General features: G+C 35.8%; 1 protein-coding gene across 10 annotated transcripts in view; it reads right to left on the bottom strand.

The window, feature by feature from the left end:
* The window catches only part of TBL1XR1 (TBL1X/Y related 1), a 166389-nt gene that overhangs the window by 138026 nt on the left and 10712 nt on the right, over positions 1-17651 (bottom strand). The gene's annotated exons all lie outside the window — the stretch shown is intronic.

Raw genomic sequence — 17651 nt, 5'->3', positions numbered from 1 at the left:
GTTCCCCAACAGGCCATGAAGCACCTTACAGGGCCATAGTGAACTCATAAGAACTACACAAAGTATTTTAAATCTGAGAAGAAAACGGTGATACCCAGCATCTATCAGAAGCCACAATTCTGCAAGACTATTTTTAAAAGAAGTTAGATTATTTATAATGAGGGGGGTCATAGTGATCTGTGTGAGTAACAGTCAAACACTGAACTGGAGCTGCAGAAGTAAGATGGAAAAGAAAAACAAATCTTAAAAATTTTTGAAATTCTATTAAAGTATAAATCCACAGATCTAAGAAACTCAAATAAACCCAAGTAAAATAAACAGAAAACTTCACAATTATATACAAAAAGCTATACATACTACTCTCAAACTGTTGAAAATCAGTGAAGAGAAAAACCATAAAAGCAGCCAGGAAAACAACAAGAAACAAAGTGTTGCCTTCTAATCAAAAACTATGGGAGTAAGAAGATAATGGAAAGACTTCTTTAAACTGTTCAAGCAAAAAGAAAACAACACATTTTTCTATATTTGGTCAAAATATTCATCAAAAAATAGATAAACAAGAAAACTAAAGCTGACAGAATTCCTTACCAACAGACCTGACTAGCAGAAATGCTGAAAAAAGTTCTCAAGCAGAAAGAAAAAACGTATCACAGGCAGGTAAACACTTTGATATACCCAAAAGAATGAAGAATGCCAGAACTGGTAAATATGCGTGCAAATATAAAGAACTTTTCATCTTTAACTTTCCTCTAAAATGTATTTAACTGTTCAAGGCAAAAATAATATATCCTCGAGTTTGTAACACCTCTGGTAATAAAATGCAGAGCAATAATAATACAAAAAAAGGAGAAAAAACAGACTATCATAACAATATTCATGAAGTGCTATAAATTTTACTTGAGGACACACTGTGAAAGTATGCAAAAAGTAAAATATAGGGTAGCCACTAAATAAGTTATAAGCCATACCTTATAAGCCAATAATGGAAATAAATTGAATTGCTAAAAATTAATAATTGACAAAAGAAAAACTGAGACAATAAAATAAAAAGGCAGTATACTTAAATTCAACTTAAATTCAACCACATTAGTAATTACATTAAATGTAAATGATCTAAATCCAATTAAAAAACAAATTGTCAACCTAGGTTTTTTTTTAAAGACCCAAATACAGGGACGCCTGGGTAGCTCAGTTGGTTGAGCTACCCTTCGGCTCAGGTCATGATCCCAGCGTCCTGGGATCGAGTCCCACATCAGGCTCCTTGCTCCGCAGGGAGCCTGCTTCTCCCTCTGACTCTGCCTGCCCCTCTGTCTGCCTGTGCTCGCTCTCTCTGACAAATGAATAAATAAAATCTTTAAAAAAAAAAATAAAAATAAAATAAAATAAAGACCCAATTACAGGCTGTTTAAAAGAAACCCACTTTAACTAACAATATACAGATTAAAGGTAAAAAGAATAGAAAACACATACTATGTAAAAATTACATATAAGGAGGCTGAAGTGATTACAGTGATATCAAACAAGGTACTTTCATGAAAAGGACTAAGGAACATTTCATAATGAGAAAATGCTTAATCCATCAGAAAGACATAAAAATCTTAAATGTGTACATCTAACACTCTTGGAAATATGAGATATGAAAACTGGGAGCACTTAAAGGAGAAACAAATAAATCAACTTGGATATTAACACTTTTCACTCTATAAATAATGAAAATAAATATAAAAAATCATAAAAATATAGAAGATCTGAACACCTAACCAACTTGACTTCAACTGGCATCTATGAAAAGCATCACGCAACAAAAATAGTACAGAGTAAGTGCAAACAGAACATCTCCAAGATAGGCCATATACAGAGCTACTGAACAGATACAATCTAAAAGATTTAAGTCACAGAGTATTTTCACTAACCACAAAGAAAAAACATGTACAAAGTTCTCAAATATACAGAAATCAGGAAACACAGACCTAAAATAACTAATGGGCCAAGGACAGGGAATCACAAGGAAAACTAGAAATCATCACTAATTAAATGAAAATGAAAGGGGCTTATCAAAAATTGTGGAATGCAGCTAAAACAGCACTTAAAGAGAAATTTATAGCACTAAATACTCTATTACAAAAGAGCTAGCTTTTGATATCACAGATCTAAGCTTAAGAAGTTATAAAAAGATCAAATTAAACTCAGTAAATGGAAGAATATAAAGTAGAAATAAGAGCAAAAGAAAATAGACACAATATAGAGAAAAAGCAGTGAGACAAGTCTGTGAATAGATCAATGAAATTTATATACTTCTTCTTAAACTGATGAAGACACACTGCTAACCATGAGCAATGAAAATGGTTAATTTAACCAGACTCCACACTCATTAAAATAAGGGTCTTAAGCCAATTAAGTTCTGCAATTAAAAGAAAAAAATTTGAAAAGACAGATTACCAAAATGACTCAAGAGAGAAAATCTACACTGCTAAATCTATAAAATATATTTAAAACCTTACAAAGAAAACTCTACGCCAAGATGACTTTTCTGGTGAATTGTATCAAACATTAAAAATATACCAAACCTATATAAATTCTGGAAAAAATACAAAAGGCAAGCATTTCTCATTTCCTGAAATTAGCATTACCCCAATACCAAAACCAAAGACAGCAGCAAAAACACAAAAACTGTAAGTCAATTCCTCATAACCAGACAAATCCTTAATAAAATATCAGGAAATTAAATCAACAATATATTTAAAGGGTAATACATCATGACTCTGGAATGCAAGCGAGGATGATTTCAAATGTTAAAGCAATATAATCCATCATATTAACAATACAGAGGAGAAAATACATAAATAATCATATCAGTAGATGCAACAAAAATTTGACCAAAAAAAACTCAACACCCATTCACAATAAAAATTCTCAGCAAAGTCAGAACAGAAGAAAACATCCCCAATGTGACAGAGTGTCTGAAAAACCTACAGCTAACATAATTGATGACGAAAGAATGCTTTGCCCCTAAAACTGAGAACAAGGCATGAATGTCCTACATCACCAACACCTAATGTAACCCTGTACTGGAGGCGCCTACTCAGTTGAAAAAAAAAATTTTTTTTTTTTTTTTTTTTTTTTACAAAGGTGCAAAGATCATTCATGGTGAAAGGATAGTCTTTTCAACAAACAGTACTGGACAACTGGGTATTCACATGGAAAAAGAAATGAATTTATCTCATCCCATAAAAAAATTAAATCCAAGTAATTTAAAGTCTGATCACAGACCTAAAGTAAAAGCTAAAATCCCAAAACTTCTAAAAGACAACATAGGATAGGGGCGCCTGGGTGGCTCAGTTGGTTGGACGACTGCCTTCGGCTCAGGTCATGATCCTGGAGTCCTGGGATCGAGTCCCGCATCGGGCTCCCAGCATCATGGGGAGCCTGCTTCTCCCTCTGACCTTCTCATCACTCATGTTCTCTCTCACTGTCTCTCTCTCAAATAAATAAATAAAAATCTTAAAAAAAAAAAAAAAGACAACATAGGATAAATTCACAAGGCACAGATCATGAAATAAAGAAATGTATAACCTAGGCTTGATCAAATTTAAAACTTTTACTCTACAAAAGAACCACAAAAGAAAAAGCCAGCCATATACTGGAAAAAAATATTCTATGAAGTTGTGACAAAGGACTTGTATTCAAAATATATATCTTAAAAAAAAAACCCACAATAATATGAAGATATACAACCCAAAATATGAGCAAAGTATTTGAACCATTATTCACAGAAGATACATGAATGTCCTCAACAAAATGAACAAACACAAAAAGATAATACTGCAGTTCAATTAGAAGGGCTAAGAATAAAAAGGTAAGGGATTCCAAGGTGGAGAAACTTTGGTGGGAATGTAAACTGGTACTTGGAAAACAAGTTTGGCAGTTTCTCATAAAATTCAACATACACTTACCACCTGACCTAGCAATCCCACTCCAAGGTAAAAAGAAGAAACATCATGTCCCTACAAAGACTGGAACACAAATACTCACAAATACCTTCACTTCTAATAGCTCAAAACTGGAAACAATCCAAATGTCCATCAATAGGGAGTAAATTTTAAAAAGCATATTTCCACAGTATGAGTGATGAAAAAGGAACTAATTTCTAATATAGGAAACAGTACGATGAATCTTGAAAAGGGGGGGGGCACAAAAGAAAATAGCACAGAGTATTACTTTTTATTGCTTCTGTAACAAATCACCAAACTTAGTAACTTAAAAACAACACAAATTTATTATCCCAAATGCTGACACAGGTCTCAATGGATGAAAATGTGTGAGAGCAGGACCATATTCCACTTTGGAGGCTTACAAAAGAGATCATTTCTTTGACCCTTCTAAGAGGCAGCCTTGGCTCCTGCACTTTCCTTCCTCCATCTTCAAAGCCTGCTTTTTTGCTAACTGGATCTCTCTGACCATTCTTCAACAGTCATCTCTCAGACTATGGTTTTTAGGGACTGGAAGGATGAGATTAGACCCACCTGGATAATCTCCCATCTCAAGGCCCTTAATCATTGGTTCTGTGGATTCAAGTATGGACATCTTTGAAAGGTTTTTATTTTGCCTACCATAAAATGGAATGGATTTCCATTTATACAAGATCTAGAAGCAGCACAACGAATCTGTAGTGTTAGAAAGAGTATCAGGGGTTGTCAGGGATGGGAGTGAATAGTGTAAACGACTGCACCCGAGAACAAGGAAATGCTTCTCTAACAAATATGTGCCTTGGCTTGAATTGTGGTGGTTGTACAAACATAGACACACACATACATATGTATATATGAATATATACACTTATCAAAACTCAGTGAATTAACCATTTGAAATGGGTTTATTTTACTGTATGCAAAGTACACCTCAACCCAGTGTACATTAAAGTTATAAATAATATCTTTATCAGGTGTTTTATTTTGGTTATATACCCCTGCCCCCCACCAAAAAGCTTTAACAGGTTTGCCATAACTTCAATTCTCCAACCTTTCCCATATACCTTAAGTTCCCACCCTGGCACTGTTCGGTAAAACATGCTAGGACTAGGGAAGAAATAATATTAACCACTGGAGAACTAAACACCTTTTATAGATTATTTCTGAAGAAAAGCCTGTTGTAAATTCCAGTGCAAATATGGGAATTTGCAACAAGGCCACAACTCTGGTAGTCACATATTCCTAAATTAAATATTATACATTAATGACTAGGAATCCTGTGTGTTGCCATGGTGTTGCTTCCAGGAGAGAGTTCAGAAACAGCAACAGGAGCTAAGAAGCTTACTAACCTGTGTGTGGAAGTTGATTAAGAAATCATCTGTAGCACTTTAAACACTTTGATCAACCACTACTACCTTCAAGAGAAGTGCACAACCACTAACAAACCTTAAGGTTGTATCAACTCCCCAGATTAATGTAACTTCCTGCAATAATACTAAATTAGTATCATTCTTCTACACACAACTCAGTACAAATCATAAACATAAACATCCACCCTATGGGTCACACTAAAAGGACTTAAGGCCCCACCTCCAAAACTATAAAAGCTATAAAAAATACAATATGGTCTCTAAAATTATTAACATTCAAAAGCCTCAACGTAGACATACTCTGTTAGAACCTTAGCTCTCCTACTCTAAAATGTAAAAATAACAGGAAAAAATCTTTTTTAAGTCCTGTAATGACAAGGATGTTTTTCACTTATGTGGCACTGAGCTGGATTTTCTCAAAGGGAAAAGAATAGAAATCAGTCTCCACCCCGGGTTTAAAATGCTAGGCCTGATTCCTGCTACTGAGGAAAGTAAACAGCTCAGTTCCAAAACTGAATGAACAAGCTTCTTGAAATTATATCAATTCTCTAATGCTAAAAAGATTCCCTCCAAAATGGTAAGTAATTTACCACTCACAGTACAATTTAGAGCACCAATTTACGAAAATAAGGACCCTCTATTTTAAAATAGAGCACGTTCAATGCTGTTATGAGAAGTGCATGATTTATTAAGAAGAAAACTATATAAAGTCAATATATATAATTTACACACATATAAATGACAAATCTGATCAAAATAACTACTTGAAAACACAAAGACATAAAATTCTCATCCCATTTTAGCAGCATGGATTCTTGTACCCATTCTCTCTTCTTTCTTAAAATAAGCATTTATAACACCCCTTCTAAGCACAAAAGTGTATTTAGTCCTTAACATTCTACTGGGAAAGGAGAAAAAAAAGGTCACCCACGTAAATGTACAATTATAATCAGCGGTAACTATTAAGAAAAAGTACCAGCTCCTATGACACCAAGAAAGCCCTCTCTAAGCAGGTAACACTCCTGCAGCCACCTTGGTGTAGAAGGTTTGGCTAAGACTGATGATGGCCATTCATGCTTTTACCACAAGTTGTGCTGGCCCAAGCACTACTTGCTATGCTGCTGAATTTCAAAGACACTACTTATACATCTTCAAAAGGACTCACTATTTTGTTTGAGTAAAATTTAGCAAGTTCATCTGTTAAAATTTTCAAAAAGCTTTATCAGTAGGTCAAGGTCATTGATACTATCCCCAGGTTCATATATCTAACCTCATATTTGAGATCTCATTTAACTTAATGTTCAGTAGTGGTTAAAAGCCGGCTAGTCAGCCATATTTGCCAGTGATGCTGAGTATATTACTGAATCTGAGCAAAAAAGAAAAATATGAGGACAAGAGGAACAAAAGAGTCCTTTTCTCTAGGAGCTTAGACAAATAACATATAAATTAAAGAGCTGCTGGATGCCGTGTTTTGTGGATTGGTGGACCACGTAAGAACTATCTGGTCTACAGAGAGAAAAGGGAATGAAATAATGTCCAACACAGACTCCACTGAGTCCCTAGTTCCCACTGTTTCCGATTCCAGGACATATCCCTGCACCAAGTTCACGAGATACTTTCTAATAACTTCTGCTTTTTCATCAACCTCTCAATTACTGTGTTTTATTGAAAACTCAAGAGCCCTAAATCAAACAAGTCTAAAGTCTACAACACTCTAGAATCCTTAATAAAGTTATAAATGTATAATTAAGTACTAAACAATCAAATCCAGTTAAATAACAATCTTATGTACATAAGTATACACAAACACGCCTAGGGATTTATTTTTTATTTGATAAATGTTTATTTAACACCATACTTTTCCATTTGTTATATTCTAAGTTATGATTTGCCGTTTTTCTGTTCTGCCTTCCTATTATCTCGATAACCCTGCCAGTTCTTGCCTTTCTCACTTTTCATATCGTTATTTTAGCTAGTCTATGTGCCCTTTTTCTTTTCCCCAAATCTCTTACTAGAGATTTCTACAAGCAGTAGGTAAACAGATTATTTCCTGCACTACTTCACATTCACATTTTTATGTACCTAATGAACCTGTTAGGCTAATTCCGTTTTCAATTAATAAAATCAAGTCAAAGACTCTGAATTCAGTAGTAAGAATGTATAATTCTACATAAAGGATTGTATGATGACCACCAGACCGATTCCCCCAAGAAACACTGGGCAAGGCTGTGAATACCCAAAGGCAGTAAATAGTTCAGCCACACACCTAACAGTTTATTTTCCTCCTTTATGAACTAAATTTTATACACACACACACACACACACACACACATACATGTGTAAAAACTACAGTCATTTAACAGGACAAATATTTTTATTTATTTAAATTAGGGCAATAATTCAAATAGGTCAATCTAGAAAAAAAATGCATTTCTTTGATTTCATACTGTATTCATTAACTAAAAAACACAGTGTAAAATCAGGCTTTGTGTTATAACTGGTGTGGGCCAGCTAGCATCTTGTCATCTCTGTCCTTGCTTTTAAGTATACAATCAGTAACAACATTTGTAGAATGGCAGTCAGCCATTCTACAGGATGGGGAGAAAAATCTGAAACAATCGTTAGCCTCTCTTTTAAACCTTACATACCAAATCCAGCAAATTTGCCAGAAAATCAAAAGACATATGGCAAACCACTAAAAATGTATTTGCAAACCACTAAAAAAATGTATCTGCAGACACACTGGGAAAACCACTAAAAAATATTTTTGCAGATCATGTTGGGAAAAAAAAAAACCGTCTCCAAGATGGACAATCACCCAGTTAAAGAACATGCATCAACAAATCAACTATCAACTCATGAAAAGGCATTCACCATCAGTTGTCACCAACAAAATTCAAATTATAATCACCATGAGAAACTACTGTACTCCCACCAGGATGGCTAAAACTGACAGAATGGACAAATACTAAGTGCCAGAAAAGATACGGAACAAGTGCAACTCTCAAACACTGCTAGCACAAGTACAAATTGGTACAAACTGAGGAACTGTTTGCCAGTATCTACTAAAGTTAAACACACACATACATATACTCTGTATCCCATCAATTCCATTTCTAATACACCAAAAAGATACAAGTACTTAAATCTTCCAAAATGCACATATACACACACACACACAGGAATATTAACTGCAGTTTTAATCAAAACAGCCCAAAGGTGGAAAAACCCAAATGCGTCCTTCCACAAAAAGGTAAGTAATAGTGCTATATCCATATACATAGGAATGGAAAAGAAAACAAGTCTTGCTTGAGCTCTACTAATCTATGCTCCACAGTGGGGACAGTCTAGTAGAGTGGTCTCTTTTGGTGGGGAGAGCACCGGAGAGAGTACAATGGAGTCTGCTGCATGGCAGGAAATGTCCTGTAGCTTGATCTTGTTGGTAGTGATATGCATGTATACTACAACAAAAATTCATTTACAGTAAGAGAAAAGAAGAAAAGTGACTACCTGAAGTGCAAAGAGAAGAAAACTGAATGAAAGGGGGGTCTGAAGGCACTCCTTTCTGGGTGAGGTCATGTTCTAAATCTTGACCCGGATGAATTTTATGGTCATATAAAGCTGCCAAAACTCACCAAAACTGTACATTTAAAATCTGTTATTTTTACTGGAAGTAAATTATATCTCAAATAAAGTTTACAAAATTATACATTTAAAATTTATGTACTTTACCTTATGTAACTATGCCACAATTAAAAATGGTGGAAGAGTCCAAAATACAATAGTCCACTAAAAGAAACGACTCAAATATATACAAGACACTCAACCCCACTCAAAATAAAAAACAAGGGGTGCCTGGTTGGCTCTGCCAGTGAAGCACGTGACTCTTAATTCTGGGCTTGTAAAATCTACCCCATATTGGGCATGCAGTTTACTTTAAAAAAAAAAATAGACACTAATATACCATCTTTTTTTTTTTTTTAAAAAAGATTTTATTTATTTATTTGACAGAGAGAGAAGTTACAAGTAGCCAGAGAAGCAGAGAGGCAAACAGAGGCAGGGGAGAAGCAGGCTCCCCGCTGAGCAGGGAGCCTGATTCAGGGCTCGATCCCAGGACCCTGAGACCATGACCTGAGCCAAAGGCAGAGGCTTAATCCACTGAGCCACCCAGGTGCCCTAAAATACCATCTTTACTATCGGTTTAGGGAAGAGCAAAACATTTGGCAACACTATCCTATGTTGGCAAGAGTATAGGCAAAGACACTCCAGTTGGGAGCAGGAAGCCTCTGTGAAGTCCGTCTGGTAGTAGTTACCTACTTTCAAAGATACACATCCTTTGATCCGGCCATTCCAATTCTAGTGATTTATCATCAGACACCCTTGCATGCATACACAATGATACATGCACCAAGGTTATTCACTGCAACAGTATCATAGCAACAGACTAAAGCAACTTAAATATCCATCAACTGAGGGAACCAGTTAAATTATGGTATACCCACAGAATACAATACCTTACCACCACTAAAAAGAGGGAAGGCTCTGTTAAGTGTTGATTTGAAATCCAAACATACTAGTGAAAAAGAAGAAGTTACAGCAATGACTCCACTTGTGTTTATAGCAATATCAAGGAGAGGACGTCAAGTACACACTTACTGGCTTTTTTACATAGCATATAGTATTTCTCTGAAAAGACGCAGAGGAAACTGGTAACACTGGCTGACTCCAGGGAAGTAACTGAATGGGGGGTCTTGGGGAACAAGATGAGAAAGAATACTTTTGCTTAGATAACATGTTCACATTATTAGAACGTCAGATCATTTTTGAAGGAGTTATCAGCTTCACTTCCTATATATGACTTGCTATACAGTTAATTGTATAAATGTGCAAAATATCTAATGACCTTAAATTCTCCAAAAAAAAGTACCTTAATCTGATTTTGTTGTTACATATATATTTTTTAAGATTTTATTTATTTGACAGAGATCACAAGTAGGCAGAGAGGCAGGCAGAGAGAAAGAAGCAGGCTTCCTGCCGAGCAGAGAGCCTGATGCAGGGCTCCATCCCAGACCCTGAGAACATGACCTGAGCCAAAAGCAGGGGCCCAACCCACTGAGCCACCCAGGTGCCCCTATTTTGCTGTTATATTTTTAATCTTTAAAAAGTATCAAGTCTGAATTCTTACAGATATTTTATTTACTTATTTGAGAGAGCAGAGCAAGCAAAAGAGAACACAAGTGGGCAGGGAAGGGCAGAGGGAGAGCAAAGAGCCCGATGGAGGGCTGGATCCCAGAACTCTTGAGATCATGACCTGAGCCAAAGGCAGACATTTAACCGACTGAGCCACCCAGGCCCCCCTCGATAGTCTGAATTTAAGTTACTACAACTGAATAGGAAATATTAAGCACTACTTTGTCCAAGTTTGAAAAAGGCATATATCTTAAAAACATGTATCTATCTCCATAACCAATCATCTTAATCTAAGCAATCAGCTTATCATTCTGTCCTCTAACCTTTCACAAAATTTGCTTTCCTTTACTATTTTAGTATTCTTGAACCCTAAGACTTAACTGCATGTTTACATACACACACATTATTTATGTCCTTTTAACAAAATGAAAACTCCATTTCAGCTGTTAATGTAGTGATGGTGCTTACATTTTCTTTTAATTTCATGTGTGGTGTTTTTTTGGTTTTTTTTTTTTTGAGATCATGCACACAAGTGGATGAGGGGCGGAGAGAGAGAAAGAAAGAGAGAATCTCAAGCAGGCTCCACGCTGAGCACAGAGTCCCACATGGGGCTCCATCTCAGCGTCCTGAGGATCATGACCTGAGCTGAAATCAAGAGTGGAGCGCTTAACCAACTGAGCCACTCACATGCCCTTACGTTTTATTATTTTCTTGGATAATACTGATGAGTCAACAGAGAAAAATGGAGATTTATCAATTCAGCATGTCCATATTTCATTAAGAACTGAATCTTATGGATACAAATTTTACAGATTTTAATTCTAGAGTTATATACTGTATAATCACCAGTCTAAAGAAAAAATAATTATAACCACCTTGCAACCAAAAAAAAGTTAAATCTCCAAATCTTAAAACTATTCATACTTTAAAAAAAAAAAAACACTATTTTGACATGTTCAGATGAATAATTATTTTTTTAAAAAAATCAAATTCCCCTTTCAGTCATATTTCTCCTTGGAACATCATTCAAGAGTCAAAGCTAAAGAGGCATACCATATATGCTTTAAAAAAAACTATCTGAAATAACTGTACCACACTGAAATATTTTGGAAACTAGGCACTGCATGTACACTAGGCAGCACCACCGTAAAACCAGTTGCTATTATAATCAGACCTCAACAGAGAAATGACACAGATTTCTAGTAATGGAGGGAGCATACAATTTTTCAGTTAATATACAGAACAAACTGCATATATGTCCACATAAATGCTTACAAAAACTAATCCCACCCTTTCCTCACTAGTCAAAAAAACCAGCAACTCTAAAGGACATAAGAAACCAAGATCAAGACAGCATATGAGCAGTGAACAAAAAGATCACAAAGTGTAAATATCCAGTGGCCACCTCCTTAAATCCCTCCACCTATTATTCACTTTTCTTCATTCTCTGTATCACAGTCCAGAGAATACCAAGTGTGGTCCCCAAACCAGCAATATCAGCATCAGTAGTATCACCTGGGAATCTACTAAGAAAGTAAATTCTGAGGCTCCAACCCAAATACAGTAAATCAGAAACTCTGGGGATAGAACTGAACAATATTAAAATATGTGTTTAATAAGCTCTCCTGTTGATTCACCCTACATCTGAGAACTCCTGTCACAGTTCTTAGATAGGACTTTCACTTTTTACCTCTATCATAGCAATAGCCTCTTAGAAGTCAAGAGAAACGCCAAGGTGATGTCAAGAGGGTTTGATTACATCACCTTCCAACTCAAATTCCTTCAAAAGTCCCTCAACTTTCCAATGCCTTAGTTTACCTTCAGGACTTTCATGATACGGATCCTGCCACCACTTCTTCCCATCCCCTCCACCATAACCTCTCATAGCCAGGTGCTTACCTGTAATTCATAAATTAATCTAATTCATAAATTATTAACCCTAGTAGTCATTGTACTGCTATTACTCATCATGAAATGGCTTCCCTTCCTCCTACCTTTCCTCTACCTCCCCACTCAATCCCACATCCAACTAAGATATACTCATTTTCCAGGACTTGCTCCATTCTCTACCTGGCCCAAGAGAGTGTTAAGAACTCCCTCCCATATGCTCCTAAAAGCAACCTTTGCTTTCTTCGAGTTCTTATTATTTCCTGTTGACTTGTAGATCCTGGATTAAATCCTAAATAGGAAAAAAAAAAAAAAAAAAAAAAAAGGAGGGGGGGGAACTGGGAATATCCAAATAAAGTCTGTAGTTTAGTTAATTGTTATCAATGTTAATTTCTTACATTTGCTAAGCACACCAGTTATGTAAGATGAGGAAGCTGAATGAAGGGTACACAGGAATTCTGCACTATCATTGCAACTCTTCTATAAGTCTAAAGTTATTTCAAGATAGTTTTTTAAAAAGCAATATTTATGTAATTTTTAATTAATTAAACAGTACTTAATTCAGATCAACTTCCTAAAGTTATCAAACTGAGATTCAAATCACTCATGTTAATGTAAAACCTTTAGAAAAGTTTTGAAAATACATAGTAATTAACCTAGAACTCCATAAAAATTACACTCACTAGAAACTTCATGAACTAGTTATTCTATACCAATCTATGTTTATAACTATTCTCAAATCAGCACCTAATTTAATTACCCCTTGGTTAAAGTGTCATGATGAGAAGGAAATTTCCCATTCCCATATGGCCATTTCTCCCCCAATCCCTTGCACCCCTCCCAAGCCTGGTGTTGCCCTCCAGTTTCTGTCCATTAGCTATCTGGATTATCATATTAATTCCTCATCCCTACAGACCCCCATTCTTTATACCCCTGTTCTCCACAAGGAAAGAGAGCCAGAGAGAAAATTTTGATGCTCAGCTCTTTTTAGTATCTCTCTCTTGAATTTCTAAATGCTTTCTTTCAGAATTCAGAAATGTGGACCTATCTGCAATACTCTCAAAATTATGTGGTGACATTCTCACCCATCATCACACTACCAGCTCAACTTTCTCCCATTCAGAGCTAAGCCCCTTTCCTTCTCAAACCATCAGCTCATCCTTCATTGCACTACATCAACAGGGCTGGAACATAATCCTGCTGTTCTGCTTAAAATCCTTCATGAGTTTCCTGTCACAGAAGAATGTCCAAATCCCTTAACACAGCAAAGAAGTCACTTCATGATATGACCCCTGCTTACCTTTCCTGTTGGCTCTCATCACTCTACAATTCACCAACCATATGCTACACATAAACCAAACTCTCCCAGAAAAGACCAATATGTTTGGCATCTTTATGCTCTTCTGTTATACCACTCACACATCTGTTTTTCATTGTAAATTCTTTTAACATACACAGATTTTAAATTAGTAGTTAATGTGGGTATCACTTCACATATATTTTAGTTAAAAAATTATTCATGTAAACAGCATTTTTTCATTGTACTTAGACATACTTTTAGTGCAATTTCTAAAATGTGTGGCACACAAAGATCAAACCTAAACTGCTAAATATATATATATATTACTGGCTATGATAGTCAATAATCATATAATTAAAAATAAAGTAATGAAAGAAAAAATTGTCATCAATATGTTTGGTGCCATTTCTTTTAGTTTTCCCAATGGTAAAATGGGAGGTAACAAATACATCAGAACTCAGAGATTAATGGATAAAATAGAAGTTCCTTCTTCAGATATCTAAAAAAATATTTTCCCTGACAATAATCTGTTCAAAATGGAGAAGATGTCAGAGAAATATTTCTTTAGGAAAAACCAGTTCAGATAATAATTAACCTGAAGAAATCAGTACTGCATTATTTCCCACTTAATTTGGCTGATGAACACAGACTTAATTTTTAATTATATATGCAATCATAGGGTCAAAGAACATTTGATCCAAAAGAGACCTTCAGAAACCCACCTCAGTACTTTAAAAATGAAGCAACTGAAGTTCACAAAATTACTATCTCTTGGGTTACTTCTTTTCTACATGGCTAACAATTTTCTTATTTTAATGGACTGATGAAGTATTACTAAAAATAACTGCTCAAAATATACAACTCACTAACTTTGCTATATGCTAGGTAGTTGTATCTTCCTCAAGATCTAAAATGTCCCCTAAATATGTATAATTAACCTATTGATACTTTTCTAACAGCTGCCATCAAATTTAGGCTTCCATTGGCTGCTAAAGTAGCAGAATGATGTTAAAAACAAAGCCAGAACAAATAGTATCAAATTTTTTACTATGTAACTCATTCTGAGAAGATAAATTCATAACACTCATATTAGCCACAGTGTACATAAGATTACAGTTACTATCACAAGAGGAACCTCAACTTCTTATTTTAAGTGATATCCATTTGAAAAGATTGACAATAAAGTATGTGCCAGTTCCAGTTAAAAGAGAAATTTAAGTGACAATCTATCACTGATTAATGGCACAACCTCCCCAAGTAGAAATGGGCACACATTTTGGTGTGGCAGATGGGGAAAAAAGGCTGTCTGCCCAGCAGCTCCCCTGTTTACTCAACTGTCATTCCCATTGCTCTACCCCCAACCCCCACCAGGTAACTTGGACACACCTACAGTTTCTATATGGCCTCTGGCCATGGTGGGCAACTTCCCAAACCAAACTAATCAGTAGTTCAAGAATTTTCCAAATGAGATAGAGACAATCCCTCCTCTACAGCAGGGGAAAACAAAGGACAGAAAACTCTTGGCACTGACAAGTTACATTTTCCACCACGTGAAGAAAGTCAAAATCTTCTGTGAGAGAATGAAACTAACCTACCAAAACACACACATTCTGTCAGCAAAGATTTCTGTTAACATTCAAATGGCTCTAGTCCTGTTGTGCCTAAAGCCTTATAGCCTCAATGCTCTTCCCCTAGTTGAGTTACTCAATCCACTTGGAGATCCCATGTGTCAATGAATCCCCCTTTTTGGCTTACGCTAACTTGAATTGAGTTTCTATTGTACAACTAAGAGCTCGGATTCATACACCACTTGGTGAAACTGGCCAAGATTAATCCATAACAGAATTATCACAGGTAAATGTAACTAAAAGCAAATTGGGTATCTAGTTGTCATCATAAACTTGAATATGTACTTTAACTTAAAAATCAAGTGTTACTTCTTAAAATCTAATATTTATTATAACAGAAGCACATTTTCAAATTGGTTCATCAATTAACCATTTACTTTTTTTTTTCCAGATTGATTCAAATACCATCTGTAAGTAGTTCCTCCAAGAAAAGCATCCAGCACTCACATATGTCCCTGGGCTTCCATATGGTAAATACCGATGTAATAAAGCCTCTTCTGACCCTCCCCTAAATGCTGACCTTTAATGAGTTATTTCCAGTATTCTGCTGTAAGGATGAACCAGGTTAAGGCTATCAGATGGTTACAAAAGCAGTTCTGAGAGAACAATTTGCTCAAATATTTACACAACACCTACCAGGTCCTGTTTTATGTCCTGGAGTGGCAAGACAGAACCCGTCCCTGTTCTTATAAAGTATAAGTTCCAGAGATGAGTAAAACAAACAAACAAAAACAATGATCAAGGCTATTTCAGAGAGGTAAGTGCTATGAGGAAACTGAAAATGACTAAGGACTGAGCAACTATTTCAGTATGACCTCTCAGGTGGTAGCACTGGAATTGCAATCTGAAGGACATAAAAGAATTAGCCATATGACAATCTCAGGGCAAAGCCTGAGGCAGAGAGCAAAGCAATTAAGGCACTGAGACAGGAACAAGCTTGTTCAGTGGGAGTGCAGCTGGTATGGCCAGGCACAGTGAACAAGGGGAAGAAGGGTGATGTGACACAAGGTAAGGACTTTAGGTGGTCACAGGGCAGATTAGTGGTGGGGGTCCCTCACAGTCTAAGGAAGGACTTTCAGATTTTATAGTGAGTATGATGAAAAACCCATCAGATAAGGAATAGGGAAGAAAACTGACATTTATTGAGCACCTTTTACAGTGCCAAGCAAAACAGTATGTATAAATGTTTCCACTGGGTATTCTAGAAAACAATATATGCAATTTCTGTAAATTATGCCATGTGCATTTATCATATTTATCAAAGCTCATTAGTATGCTATTACACACGATAAAAAACAGGTAACTCTTCCTGTTAGTACCAGTTCTCACTTGCAGGAAGTCACCTCTATGTTGATTTGTCAGACCAAATGAACCAACCAATGTTATCTACTAGAACATACATGAGTCACATTAAGAAGAAAATGCAGTAAGGGCAAACAAGACTAGATGAAGTAAAGCAACTAGCTACTCATGAAAGTATATGACCCAAAAAAGGGAACAAACCAAGCAGAGGAGCACCAAACTAGAAAACATACTCACATTCAAGAAGCAGAGGGTCTAAAGATACAAAAGATTAAGATCTATTTCAACAAAAAGTACTTTCCTACAGACAAGGAGAAAAGAGTAACTAATACAAAACCTTCAAAGATAAATTCTGTTCTCATTTCATAATACCTTACCTGTTTTAACAACATTCTGAGAAAAGAAAATAATTATCTTTTAAATGTACCATCCCTGGTACTTTTTAAATCTGTTGATTTAAAAGCACCTGGCTGGCTTCCTGGGTTAAGCATCCGCCTCTTGATAAGGCCTCAGGTCATGTTCTCAGGGTTGTGAGATTGAACCTGTCTGGGGGTCCACACTGTGTGGAGGCTGCTTGAGATTCTCTTCTCCCTCTGCCCCTCCCCCACTCAATGTGCATGATAGTCTCAAAACATTTTTATTGCTGAATTTTAAAACTCTGATTTATAAAGAGTTAATTAAAATATCACTGAAGGCTGTGCTAAGCACTGTATCAGATGCGAACAATAAAGATGGGTGAAAAACAACTGTCCTCAAAGAAGGCCCTGCCTACTGAGACAGGAGTCTACAATTCAATCAAGGAGAGGTCTGTGCTAGAAACAGATGATTAGTGGTCACAGGCCAGGATGTCAATTTAAGACTCTCATAGAAGGAACCTTAATCTTCAATCAGATGGTTTAACTTCATTCAGCCAACATGCTGTGGTATAGCAGTTTTTAAACTGTATAAAATAGTATACCCAAATTTCTTTAATGAAATATAAGAAAGTAAGTATGATGGTTATTCT

Source organism: Mustela nigripes, chromosome 2 (genome assembly GCF_022355385.1).
Source record: "Mustela nigripes isolate SB6536 chromosome 2, MUSNIG.SB6536, whole genome shotgun sequence".
Classification (NCBI taxonomy): Eukaryota; Metazoa; Chordata; class Mammalia; order Carnivora; family Mustelidae; genus Mustela; species Mustela nigripes.
This window is presented reverse-complemented; position numbering and strand designations above follow the sequence as displayed.